The following is a 14,941-nucleotide window of genomic DNA, read 5'->3' as shown; positions in this document are numbered from 1 at the left end:
TAGCATAGACAGATTGCCCCCCTTCTAGTACTCACTGGATGCACCCTCTCTGACTCTTACACAGTTCGAGATCACTAGGCCCATCCACCTGGACCTGACTCACCTAGACACCAGGAGGACATGGATATAGCCAACATAGGAGTTGGGCACGAAGATGGATTTCTACAGTGAGCATCTTCTCTAGCTTACAGAGGACGGCTTTGTGACGAGGCCCAGATACATGGACACCCACTTGTCTCATGGGATACGATGTGCTTTTGGCCAGATACGCACATCTTCACACCAGCTACGGATCGAGACTGGGAGATACAGTGGATTACCAACAAAGGCGAGGACATCTATGTGACGTGGAGCCTGAGACAGAGTTGCACTACACATGCCACTGCCCCGTCTACTACGAGATACGTGGCCACTTCCACTGCTTGTTTAGAGAGGGCTTCAGACCACTCTCGAGATTCATGCGGTACGAGGATCAGAGATGCTTGGGTCTGTTTTTTCTTGAGCGCATAGACACACAGAGAGCCTGATGAGGGGAGAGGCTAGCCAGTCTTAGAGATGGATCACAGACTTCTTTAGAGCAGACATTGGACACCCGGAGGAGCTACTACCACAGGAGAGCTTGTCACCTCACACCAGAGGCACAATGATGGACCGAGCAATCGAGTTAGAGAGATCCAAGCGCCCGCGACTGCGTCGATGGAGGCTGCATCAGAGGATTCAGATCACTTTGGTCTGACATGCACGATGCCCGGTTAGGCTATTGACCATGGAGGAGATTGATGAGATCTGCCAGTGATCGATGCTGGATCTTTTATGATTTAACTATCCCACCTAGCTGCTTAGCTCACATCTAGCAGTCTAGGATTCCATAGTATTTTTTTTCTGTCATTTTTTGTTACTCTGACTTTGTATCAGATCCACCACATTGTAACTTTCTGGTCTCATAGGTCACTTTGGCCTTTTGAAGACGTTAATATTACATTTCATTTCATTTCATTTCTCTCTCTCTCTCTCTCTCTCTCTCTCTCATGTGTGAGATACCTTTTTCTAATCTGTGTATAATATCCCTCATCTCCTCTTAATCACTCCCTAATCTCTCTTGGTAATCTTCCTCGCCTCCTCTTAATCACTCCCTCACCTCCTCTTAATCTCTCCTAACCTTGCACTAAATAGTATTTCATTTGTTAACCATTTTAATCTATCTTCTCAGATTACATTCCTAGATCTTAAACTTCTACTCTTCTCTAATGTAATCTTTGAGATAATGTTCTCAAATAGTAACCATTTCCTCTCCTCTAATCTATTCTACTTTTTGAATTCTAAGTGCATCTCAAAATTCACTCTTCAATTTTGCTTGTTAATTTCTAATCTCGATTTACTCTTGTTGATTAATGACTCTAATTAATGACTATATGCATTCATAATTAGTTGCTAACGTCTCCTTGATATACCTTTTAACCTCTCTTACTAAGTTAATCGCTTTATAGTTACGTGAAAATCACGCTTTTCAAATGGAAAATAAGTGACTAATCTCTAATTAAAGTTTCCACAATAGAATTAATTTCCTTTGGTTTCTATAGCTCTAATTAAGTAATTAACCAATAACCACTTAAACCAAAAAAGATAATAGCAGTTACTTGCTTGGGTACTGAGCGTGTCGTTGCTGCTTGACATAAACTTCGCTTTTGATGTCTCATTTTGGTACCTTGTGTTCTTGGTGAGAACCTAGAACAATGAACTAATGTAGCTTGAACCTCATCTTCTAATGCTATCGGAGCACTAGCATATGACACTCTAGTCTAGCCTCATGAACTTATTGTGGATATTGTAGCATGATAGAGTTGCCTCATGCAAGTGCTTGAAACTTAACCTGTAATGGAAATGGCCTATTAAACCTCCAAAGGTTCGTGTTAAAATTCCTGACCTTAGGTAAGCTAGGGTTGTGCTTGAGGTGGGAACCCGGTCCAAGCTTGAGGTGCTTGTCGTGCTGACTAAGGTGCTTGAGGTGCTTAATGACTAAGGTGCTAAGGTGCGGTTCAGAAAGTCAATGCATGATCCCTACTCATGAGGGGGTGATCCCTCTTTGTAGAGGCTAGAGAGAGAACACATACACCCTCACACAAGGCATCCTTGGTACAAAGAAAGCAACAGGGACACTTGTCAACCTCCTCTTCATGTTGCCCTCATGGTTAGCCTATTGGTAGCCTTCCAAGGGGTCCAATGATAATTTAGTTGATTTGATTTATTTTTTTTGCATTTATCAAGTCCTCTCTCTCTCAGAGGGGAAAGGGGGACACTTGTCCCAAGGCTACCATTGTTGCTTGATATGCACTAGGCATGTGATTGGCCAAGCTTGAGGAGGTCCAATCAAGTGTCAAATAGTGCTAGAAGAGGGGGTCAACCAAAGCAAGGAGGGAGCTAGCTTGGGGGGTACACTCTCCCCCCCCCCCACACACACACACACACACACACACACACATCTCATTGTGTGAAGTGCAAAGTGCAAGAGCTCCATCTCCTTCTCCAAGCTAGTCGAGAATTTGAGAGCCTACACCAACACTCTTGGCTATGGAATGCAAATCGAACCAAGAGCCATGCTTCAACACTTAAGCTTTCCATCTTCTCCATCTTCATTACTATTCTATTATGTATGCTAGTAAGAAGAGTGATGATAAGTGAGGAGCTATTTCTTTCTCCTACGAATGTTTCTTCTTCCTCTTCCCTACCCTCATTCCCCGCTAGCTCTCTCTAGCTTTGAAGGTGTTTGAGGCCTTGGGACTGAGGCTAGGGATAGTTAATGCTTTTTGAAAAGTCTATGTTATGCTTGTGATGCATGAAGCTTTCCATCTTCATTGCATCACCTAGGTCACAAGGAACACAAAGATTGTATTGTACCAAGTCTCTCTTGATGGGAGAACCTATAATACAAAAGCCTATAGGAGGGGGGACCGACTCTACATAAATCCGGTCCTCAACTTCTGTCAAGTCCTCTAAACTCTCTCTCTTGTAAAAGTATTGCTCATGCCAAGTTAATTAAGCACTATGATTATGTTGATACCATCAATTAAGTTCACCCTCTATGTTCCCAAAGTAGTCTCACAAAAATTCTCTCTCTAATTCTCCTAATTCCGCTATTCTCAAAGTTCATAGTCCATTTCCATTACAAGATATAGAGACCCTGAGCTATTCTTAGCTCTTTGAGCTTTTCTCAATGCAGAACTGAAAGTCGGGCTACCACAATTTGCACAAATGGATGGAGCTAGGGAGGTGCCAATAGAGGAGGAACACTTAGATCCACAACCCAATCTTGATGAGAAATCTGTTGTTGAAATACATGTTAACAAGTTGGGACAATACTTTGAAGGCGATGAATTTTATGTGACTATACCAATCGACCAAGGGATTAACTGTGAAGGGAATCCTTGATGGTGGTGCTGGGGTTCGCATTGTAACTAAAAATTGATGGGAATCTAGGGAAAAACCTCACCTTGGGACTACAAACATAGTGGTAACGATGGCCAATGGGACTATTGTTAAACCTATAGAAGATCTCAAAATAAAGGTCCTTGGATACAAATTAAGGCATGTCTTCATTGTTATGGATTTTGTCAAGCACACTATGTCATCTGAGATGATCTTATGACTTCCTTTCATGAGGGAAGCAAAAATGGTGCATGACTGGTCTAAAAACCATGTCTACTTGTAATTCCAAGACTCTGTCATTCGAGTTGATCTTGTAATTGGTCAAGCACATCCTCTAGGAAACAAATTTATAATTGATCATAAATCTAACACCACAATTCATTCGGCCCCATTGCAGTATTGTTACACCTGTAAAAAAGACACTGATGTTGGGGAAAATTTTCCTTATATGGATGCTCTACCCGAGATGACTGAGTTTGACAATGTGGATTGGGTCCACCTAGCAGCAACCATAGACACTTAAGAAAATAGGGGGATGACCTGGGTAACACCTGATGGGGATGAAATGCCACAACTCGTACCTTTAAATATGATAAGAGCAATGCATATAGCTCGTGGGGACCTAGAAGGTGAAGGCTTGATTGACACTAAAACCAGTAGCGTCTCAAAAGATTATAGCTCCCATGATTCGGATTCTGGATCATCAGTTGAAACCGACTTTGAGGACAAAGAATTTGAATTGAATATTGGCGCAAATATGGAAACGAACCATACGGAGCCCAAAAGTGCCCTAATTGACAATCTATCCGGGAGAGGAGAAGACACGAGTAGCAATTCATCTAGTGACTCTTCACTAGAGGAAGGTCGTAATCCAAAATTAAACAAGAGAAGTAAGAGATGTAAAATTTCGAGCAAATGTGCGTGCTAGGATAAATGAAAAGAAATTTATCGTAGAATGGCTTAATTATGTGGGGGCATGTGATGCTCATCGAAAGAGTTGGTAAATAATTGGGGTGAATACCTTCAAAATGTCATGCGGTGTAGTCCACAACTCATTGACATCGTACACCTAGAAGCTAAAGAGAAGCCAAAGTTGAGCCGTAGTGTAAGGAGACAATAAAATCGCAACAAAAGGAAGCGGAAGAGAAATCACAGTCTAGAGAACAACAGGACCCCACATATCTACATCCTGCACCTGAGCATTTCAAATCCTTCACCACGGAGGAGCGTAAGGTTGTGTATGCAAAGGCCCAGAGAACACCTATCAATGGAAGTAATGGAGTCTATGATGGTCTGATGATAGTTAAGGAAATAGAGTTAGCAGACCCAAGTGAGGAGTCCAAACCTGTTTTCATTGCCCAAGATCTCAAAGTGACTTAGGAATATGTACTTAAGGAGCTTCTCAAGGAACTCAAGGATATATTTTCTTGGACATATCATGATATGCAAGCTGTTCCACCTTCCGTGGTGCAACACAAAATTTCCATGAAGAATAGCATGGCTAAACCAGTCCAGCACAATCCTGCCTAATAAATCATAAGTATGCAAAGAGTGTTCAAGAAGATGGGTACTCTGGCTACAATCAAATCACAATTGCACTAGAGGACCAAGCTAAAATTGCTTTTATAACCAAGTTTGGAGTGTTCGCATTTCGTGTTATGGCTTTTGGCTTAACCAATGCCCCTGCTACCTTCCAAAGATTAATAAAACACTGCTTTTAGGGAATATTTGAGGGAGTTTTGCGAAGCTTTCTTAGATGACCTTTGTGTTTATTCTTCTTGGAAAGAACATCTGGCATGTTTACAAAAAGTGTTTGAAAAGTGCAAATTGTATCGCATCTCATTAAACCCTTTCAAATGCCAATTTGGGTTAAACATGGAGTCATTTTAGGACATATAGTGTCCAAATATGGGATTCCCACAAATGAGAGCAAAATTAAAGCCATTTCCAATTTGCCACCACCTACAAACTATAAAGGAGTCCAAAGGTTCATGGGCCATGTTGGTTATTACCGACGACTTATTTTAAACTTTACCGAGATAGCTCGCCCATTGTACAAGCTTCTTATTGAGTTCCACTGGACCACAAAGTGTGACCATGCTTATGAGTTATTAAAAAAGGACTTGACAAGCTCTCCCATCCTTTAAGTGTCTGATTGGAATGTAATTTTTCATGTACATATTGATGCATCAAAATTTTCTATTGGGTGTGTTCTAGCTCAACCAGGAGAACATAAATTGGACTACCACATTAGCGTTGCAAGTCGTCAATTAAATGATGCTGAGAGGAACTACACCACTACAAAGCGGGAAGGTTTATCTATTATTTACACAGTAAAGAAATTTCACTACTGCCTTCTTGCCAACAAGTTTGTTTTCTATGTGGATCATCAAGCGTTGTTGTATCTAGTGAATAAACCTTGTTCCATGGGAAGAATTACATGATGGTTATTAATTCTTCTTGAGTTTGATTTTGCCGTTGTGGTACGACCTGATAAAAGACATGTCATGGTGGATCATTTGTCTCGCATACCCAATGGTGAAGCCCCTACTGGAATCGATGATGAATTGCCCTATACTTCCATGTTCCTAGTCGATACCATGCCTGAATGGAGTGAGAAGAATGTGAACTTTTTAGTTAATGGTTTTTCACCCAAAGAGCTTCATAAGGATATAGCTCAAAAACTATTAAAGGAATGTGAACCTTATCCTGTAATTGCTGGAACTCTCTACAAGCTACGAAATGACGATATTCTTAGACGTTGTGCTCATGAGGATGAGTATTTATACATACTGCAAGAATCCCACATAGGTATAGCCGGAGGATATTTTTCAGGACAACTAACTGCTAAGAAGGTGTTGCAATCGGGCTATTGGTGGCCCACCTTATTCAAGGATGCATCACTTTTTGCAAAGGGATGTGATGAATGCCAACATTACAAGACCACACAACGGAAGGATAGGATGCCTTACATCCTATTAAAGTGACCCAACCATTTGAAAAATGGGGTTTAGACTTTGTAGGCCCAATTAGTTCGGCAGTCTGTAACACTCAATCTCGATATATTATTGTTGCCATTGACTATGTGACAAAGTGGGCAGAAGCTAAGGTGAAAATCAAGGCTGATGCAAGGCCAACCACTAAGTTTCTCTTTGAGAACATTATTGCACAATTTGGTTGTCCTTTAAACTTGTGAGTGATAATGGCACTCATTTTATAAATGAAGTGATAAAGGAACTCACAACAAGCTTCATGATATCCCACCATAAGTCGACACCTTATTATCCACAAGCAAATGGCCAAGCTGAGAGTACTAACAAGACTTTAATTTCTATTTTGACTAAGACAATAGAGGCTCATTGCACAGATTGGGATTTGAAGCTAACATCGGTTCTATGGGCTTATCATACTACTTACAAAGTGGCTATTAATTATACACCATTCAAGATGGTATATGGCCAAAAAGCAGGTATGCCATGGGAGTTTGTAATTCCTAGTTTGCGGGTAGCTTCACAAGAAGGTTGGGATGGTAATCCTTTAGTTGAGCGTTTATGTATCCTTGAGAGGTTAGACGAAGAAAGAAAATTGACTGTGCAAATTGCGCTTGTGAAGAAAGATAGAAAGAAATGGTTTGACCATCATTTAAAGAACAAGGATATAAATGTTGGGGACAAAGTCCTTATGTATGGAGTGCATAAAGAGAAGAAAAAGTTGAAATATGCGGGAAAAGGACCATATATAGAGTATGTGAAATCACCCCACAAGGTACCATTCATGTGGAAACTCTTGATGCAGGTGAAACCATTGGATTCCTCAATGGGAGTAAGTTTAAAGATACTATGATCCTTTAAGCCAAGAGGAGCTATGTGCCATCCATTAAAAAGAGGCAGCCAAGGCACAAGCAGAATTGAAAAAGATACAAGCTCAAGCTGAGGCTAAGGAGCGACAACAACGTATTAGAGAGGCAATCCTTGGAGTTACACATGCATTTCAAGTTGAAACAGAGGATGATTGGTTGGACTCTGACACACCTCTATGATACCCTATTCAGTTAAATAGCACCTATAGGAAAGTGCTATATAACGCCTTATTGGACATAGGTGCTAAATATAATCTACTATCATATGGAGTGTGGAGTCACTTAGGAAATTCATCTCTATCTGAGAGTACCTGTAGAAGGCGAGGATAGTCCCAGTAGGCGAAAACTGCTCCTTAGAAGGCGGACTAGTGGGGATTGCTACACTGACAGTAATTATAGCAGTTATTGCAGTAACTTTGTAAGTCTATAAACTACAATGTTTCCAGAGCTTTTTGGACTTACGAAAGCTCTTTTAACTGTTGGCTTATGAGATCTTGCTTCTAAAGTCCTAGCTTCATAAGCTTTTGGCTTTCAACCCTGTAATCACATACTCCTGTAATCAATTCTTAGACTTGATCTGAGTTTAAGCCTATTGTACAATGTACTAATTATCTTGTACTACTGATGGAATCTATAATGACATTCTCAGTCTTCTAGTTTTCCATTTCAGTACATTATTCCAGTTCACTTCTCTAGTTCCGTCTAGCACTTGATTTCAGTCCTTACTAACTGAACTACCTAGATAAACAATAGCTCTGAACTCTAACACCGGAGTAGCTGTCTAAAGAGACCGGCTTCCATTCCATTTTGGCGATCACGGTGGTTAGAGTTGATTGCTCTTAGACCAGCGAGCTTTGTCTCCCAGTTAGAATTCTCAGCTACAAACATGCCACCCAAAGTCAGTCGTGGTCGAAAATCATCAACCGGGTTGCACACTCATTCCACCTGTGGGTCGACCTATTCCAGAAGTGTCAGTAAGAGAGTCCGATACTAAGAGGGACCCCGAGAGTGAGACTAAGGCTCAAGAGGAGCAGAGTAATGCTGAAGAGATTAGAGTAATGCTGAAGAGGTCAGAGACTCTCAGCATTCCAGTCACTCAAGGAGGAGAAGGGTTGAGCAAGAGGAACGCAAAACCAGGACTCAAGGTTCTCGATCCACACACAAGACACCTGAGGCCAAGGGTAGCAAAGGCAGTCATCATAATAAAAGCAGGAAGGCCAAGGAAGAGACTGAGATTGAAAGTGAAACGGAAGGTCATTGGGATGCCGACACTGATCATTACAGGAAGTCATCCAGACACGGTCAGGCTACCAAGACCAGAGGAACCAAAGATGATTCAGACAGCTATGATTACACTGCTTCATTAAAGATCTCTTTTCCAATGTTCAAAGGTGGGAAAAAAGACGATCTTGATGTCCACATTCAAGACTTTGAGCAATATGTTGAATTAATGAATAGTGATGAAGATGACTGGGAGAATATTTTCCTCAAACAAACACTGAAGGATGCGGCAAATAAATGGTATTACCACTATCCAGCTTGCCAGCTCAGGTCTTACAATAAACTGATCAAAGCTTTCATACTTGAGTACTCAAACAACATAGGTGATGAAAACATTCTCTGTGAACTGGAAAAAATCAAGCAAGGAAAATTGTATGTAAGAACCTATGTGGAAAAGATCAAAAAATTGACTAGGCATCTGCAAGAGCCACCTTCAAAAAAAAAGACAGCGTGCATGGTTTTCGAATGGGTTCCGTAGCAAGAAGCTGAGAGAGCAAGAGGTACCTGCACCTACAAAGAAATTTAATGACTTGGTGCAGAGAGCTCTGAAGCTTGAGCAGCAAGCCAAGAAGTAGCGAAGCCATAGAAAGCGGAGGTCTAGCAGTAGCAGCTCTTCTACGGAAATTTCCAACTCCAATGAGACTTCCAGCAGTTCTTATAGTAGTTCATATGAAACGAGTAAGGACAAGGCTAAGAAAGGGTCTTGATCCCAAAAAATCGACGAAATGGCCAGGAAGATTGCTGAAATCAGCCAGACCATACAACCAGTCAGGAAGATGGAAACATGGTGTTCCAAATGTAAATCCAGAGATCATTTTTCCAATGAATGCCCACAATGCACGTACTGTCCATCATTTCAAGAAAGGTAAGGATCTGTTTCTCAGTGCATTTACAAATGGTGAATCAGCTAAGGTAGAGACGACCAGTGGAGCCAAAGAAGAAAATTCAGGTACCAGTGGGACTGGTACTGGGCGTTGCAGATACTAAGGGGATAATATCCGAGGCCGAGGTTGTGGTGGAAATTTCCAGAACCGAAGTCTTAACTGCTATACTTGTGGGAAATATGAGCACTGTGCAGCTCAGTGTCCAGAGGCACCCAATACCGAGGCTACTACGGCAAAAGTGTCGGAACCAGTTCCAGTACGGGCAGTCACTCGTAGTAGTAAAGGGGTGATTATTGAAGAAATCCTAGATGAACCTATGAAACCAGTCAGTCCTGAAACCAATAAATGGACTCAGCAGAGTGTAGTTTGGAAGGCTAAGGGCAAGGAGCAGGTAGTCGATGAATGGCAAGACCAGCAAGAACTGGTAGCTAAGATCATAGAGGATCTAACTAAAAAACTACCAGAGCAGTTGAAGAGTTCTAATGCTCGTGTTATTCAGAAGATATCAACCCAGTCTTCTGAGAAAAGGCAGCCAGATCAGTCAGGATATGGAATCTCTGAGACCATGCTTGCTGTAGTACAAGGATTGGTGGATGATCTAAGGCAAGTCAAATTAGGTTTGATTGCAATGGAAAGCATTGAACTGGGGAAAGCATAGTGTCTTGCTCAGTGTCAGTCAAGGCTCAGTACAGACACCAAATGAGAGGAATGGCAATGTGAAGATAGTCTCGATTCCTTGAGTTCTGATGATAATTCTGACCAGGAGAGATAAGAGATTCATGTCAAAATCTGTGAATGAATTCAAAAGTTGACGGTCGAATTAGATAATATCAGAAAGACTTTACCTGAAGCAGCAAAGTTTATCAAACAACGGAGAAAAGTTGAAGCCGATGCTAGAGCAGTTGATTCATCAACTGTCAGAGATGATGAGGTGCCAGTAATCCAGGTGGATTACAAGGTCAGGAAACAATGGGAGCCGCTATCCGGTGCTATACAAGATGGAGGGGTCGGTGTGAATATTCTCGGGGCACATCTTCAGCAATGGCTTGGTATCACTAATTTAAAACCAACACCCTTTAAGGTTAGAATGGCTAATCATAGATTTGTTCAGGCAACTGGTATGATCGACAATATGCAAATTCGAGTGGGAAAAGAGAAATTCAAAACCAGCTTTCCGGTACTGGATGTTCAAGGAGCATATGTCATGCTACTAGGATGCCCATGGCTTCAGACGATGTAGGCTATTCATGATTATGCGAATCAGACCTTAACTATCCACGAAACCAGTAGAAGAATCCAGTTGCAGACAAATAACACCAGAAGCTGGAAGCAAGCACTTTGACCTAAGGACCTTTGCCAAAAATATGGGTTTAAGAAGATTGAACGGATGCTTGCAGCCATGAAAATTTTTTCGTTAGGTGAAATTGATTTGAATGTAGTATTATTCGACAAGGCTCAAGCTGAAAAACAGAGAAAGCAGTTTCCAGATCAGTTCACTGAACTGAATCCTGGAGAGAGACCAGTTTAGTTGATTGGACGGCCAGAGGAACCATCTGACTCCAAAGAGGGATATTCAGATCAGTACACTAGTGCACACTAAAAAGGTCATTGGAGTTCAGAATGAGAATTCAGAACTAACAGATCCGTCCTGGGATTATGCTGAGGAATCAACCCAAAGGAAAGGAGGTGGTCCGAATTGGCTGCTTCTATATGATTAAGAGATTGAAGAATGGAATTTGGGTTTTGAAGAGAGTCCTCGATTAATCAAGGTGAATAAGCATCTGAACCCAAAAATGAAGGAAAAAGCCAAACTCATGTTCCAAAAATACAAAGCATGGAAACATACTGATTTGAAAGGTGTAGATCTAGAGCTTTGCCAACACAAAATGCATCTGAAGCCAGATGCCAGACTAGTACGTCTGCAGAGGTACAAAATGAATCCAAAGTATGCTAAGAAGGTCAAAGAGGAAATTGACAACCTTTTGAAAGCCGGATTCTTCACAAAAGTCGCCAGCAGTGATTGGCTATTCCCTACAGTGGTCGTACCGAAGAAGAATGGGAAACTCAGAGTTTGTGTGGACTACCAGAAATTAAATGCTCAGACCATCAAAGATCCTTTTCTACTACCCCTTATTGATATGCTTCTTGATGAGATTGCAGGCCATGGTATGTATTGTTTTATGGATGGCTATTGTGGTTACAACCAGTTAAAGAATGCTCGTGAAGATAGAAGAAAAACCACTTTTATTACTGAATGGGGTGCATTCATATATTTAGTCATGCCATTTGGTCTCTGCAATGCTCCAACAACATTCCATCGTTGCATGATGGAGATATTCTATGAGTTCTTGCACAAATTTCTAGCTATATTCATGGATGACTTCACTGTATTCTCAACCGAGGAGAAGCATCTCCTATGTTTGGAGATGGTTTTTTAGCACTATCAGGAGAAGAGGATTTGGTTGAATCCATCCAAGTCTGTTTTTCTGGTCTAGAAGGGACAATTACTGGGGCATATAGTGTCCAAAAATGGCATAAAGATGGCCAATGATAAAGTCTAGTGTGTTCAACAGGCCAAGGCACCTCTCGCACAGCGTCTGAATTGAGTTCATTCTTGGGGTATGTCAATTTTTACAGAAGATTTGTTCATATGTTTGCTACAAAGGAATTACCTGTATATGAACTTACCAAGAAAGCCAGTAAGTTCATTTGGACTTCGAAATGTGAAGAAAGCTTTCAATGTCTTAAAAATTCCATTATCAGTAGGCCAGTACTTCGACAACCAGACTGGAATGTTATATTCCATGTGCATGTCGATGCTTCGGGGCTGGCAATGGGGGCAATATTGGCTCAACCAGATGGAAGGATAGATTATCCAATTTATTTTGCCAGTTGAAGATTCAGTCTAGCTAAACAAGGATATACTACCACAGAGAGAGAAGCACTGGGTATGGTTTTCAATGCCACCAAGTTTTGACATTACCTACTGGGCAAATTATTTCATTTTATGTGGATCATCAGGTACTACTATTTCTGATCAACAAAGGTATTATCCAAGGAAGATTAATCAGATGGATGATATTCTTGATGGAGTTTGAGTTCCGCATATTCCACAAGCTTGGTAAATCTCATTGTGGTGCCGATTTCCTCTCTAGAAGTACTGAAGGCTACTCCGAAGTATCCTTGAGGGATGAGCCAGTAGATGCAGAGCTGCTTCAGGTGACAACTAAGGAAAATTCAGATCCTGAATTATGATGTATATCAATTTCTTTCAAGAGGAGGATTCCCAAAAAACTGCACTCAGAATCAGAAGAAAGCTCTGATCATTCAGAGTCTGAAGTTCACCATAATAGAAGGATTACTCTATAGATTGGGCATAGATGGTGTTCTTCATAGGTGTGTGTCAATGGAAGGAAGGATGCAAGTCATCTCTGAAGCACACGATGGGGATTCTGGAGGACACTTCTCCATTGATATTACTTATAAGAAGATTCTGCAAGCCGGATTATGGTGGCAAACCCTTATAGCGGATGTCTGCAGTTTTTAAAAGACTTGTGATATATGTGATGTTGGGGTATAAAGCCCAATGTGGTCGCCCAGGTAAGTGGGCGGGCCGCCAGGTATGTACACATATTCTTTTGTAAAAACCTAATAAGAACTCACTATGCTCTACACATTACAGTAGAGCGAGTTCACCATATCGTCGTGCTCTTCTTCTCGCACTCTCTCTCGCGTTGCACTTCCGCTTGTACTCCTTCAAATGGTATCAGAGCTCAGATCAAGGCTCGGGGCAGCACTGCAGGAGACTAGAGTCACCAGCTCAGATTGGAGTGAAATTCGACAGACGAAGACACGGCCCCAAATCTCTGAGGTCATCTCGATCACCGTTCGGCTTCGACAAAGGTCTACGCAGGCCATTTTCGACTACGTGGTCTCGACGGGTGCAGATCCGACTCTGGAAATTTGGGGTTTTCGGCCTACGACTGTAAATGCTCATTTGTGGCTGTCTACACATCGAAGGACGGCTCACAGTTCTTGGAGGCGTGTCACATACGACACGGGCGCATCTACACACAGACTGTAGGCGACATCCACTAGTTCATCAGGTAGCTTGTGTTTGCTGCTTGATATTCCAGATTTCATCCTGACATTGCAGGTACTTCCACATGGGATGTATTGTCAGAGATGATGTATGTTTGTTGAGGGTTTGCTGGCTGTGAGTCACGCAGCAAACAACCGCCGCATCGGTTACAGCATATAGTGGGAAATTTGTGGATGTATGACTTTGTGGGAAGTCTATGTACTGTCAAATTTATTGCAGCCTTTGTTGAGGGTCGAGTGAGGTTTTATTGAGCTGGGGGATTCTCGAATGTTGAGATCCTTTCGGTGATACAGGTCTTGGAGCGATCCCTCGAGCACCCTTAGATAGGCAGCTAGGATGTATTGACTGTGAGTTAGACAGTTGGGATTGCATCTTTGCTTTACTGCCGTTGAGGCATTGTCGCAGTCTATGCTTACAGGACAGTGACAGGACAATCAGAGACAGTACAGGTGCAGGACAGGTTTACCCATAGCTTACAGTGTTAGAGAGACAGTGGTTTTTTGAGCTGTCTTTTGGTCTGTTTTTAGTACACCAGAGCCATTTTACAAAGGAGACTCTGCCAAAATTTCTGCAGAATCTGAAGCTTTCTTGGTTCATTTGACAGGTTGATATTGGTTCAGAGGTCAGTTTATAGGGGAAACTCAGCCGAATTTTTCCCAGGAAAGTAAACTACTATGAAGCGTAGCTATGGCTGGATCACAGGACACTGCTCTTTACAATATCAAGAAGCTGGATGGAACCAATTTCCCATTGTGGAAGAAGCAGATTTGGCATGTGTTGGTACAAAAGAAGCAGATAAAACCTATAAAGCTCAAGGGGATAAAACCAGAAGATATGGACGAAGATGAATGGAGCGAAATGGATGAATTGGCACTTTCTACCATTATGCTGACTTTGGCAAAAAGCGTTTACTTCAATGTAGCAGGCGAGATGTCGGATTATCAAGCATGGTTAAAGCTGAGTGATCTTTATGAGAAGCAGAGTGCAGCTTCACAGGTATACTGGCTTAAGAAGCTTGTTGACTTGAAGATGAAAGAAGGGACACCTATGTCCAATCATCTGAATGAATTCAACACAATCTACAGTCAGTTGTCAGCTCAAGGTGTCAAGTTTGATGAACCTGTTAGAGCTATGTTCCTGTTGATCACATTGCCGAAAAGTTGGGACACTTTTCGCACAGCTTTGAGTAATTCTGCACCTCCAAATGGTTTGAACATAGCAGGTGTAGAAGGAAGTCTGCTTACTGAAGAAACCAATAGAAAGACAATGGACAAAGGCAAAGGAACATCCTTAGTTGTGAGGGGAAGGACCAAAGAAAAGTACAAAGGTGGAAAGAGGAATCAGTCTCGTAGCATGTCCCGCAGTGCTAAAGGCAAGAGTGACATAGAATGC

The sequence above is a fragment of the Adiantum capillus-veneris genome, chromosome 30, assembly GCF_014529385.1.
Source record: "Adiantum capillus-veneris isolate H3 chromosome 30, ASM1452938v2, whole genome shotgun sequence".
Lineage (NCBI taxonomy): Eukaryota > Viridiplantae > Streptophyta > Polypodiopsida > Polypodiales > Pteridaceae > Adiantum > Adiantum capillus-veneris.
The sequence above is the reverse complement of the archived record's forward strand: the minus strand, read 5'-3'. Positions refer to the sequence as shown.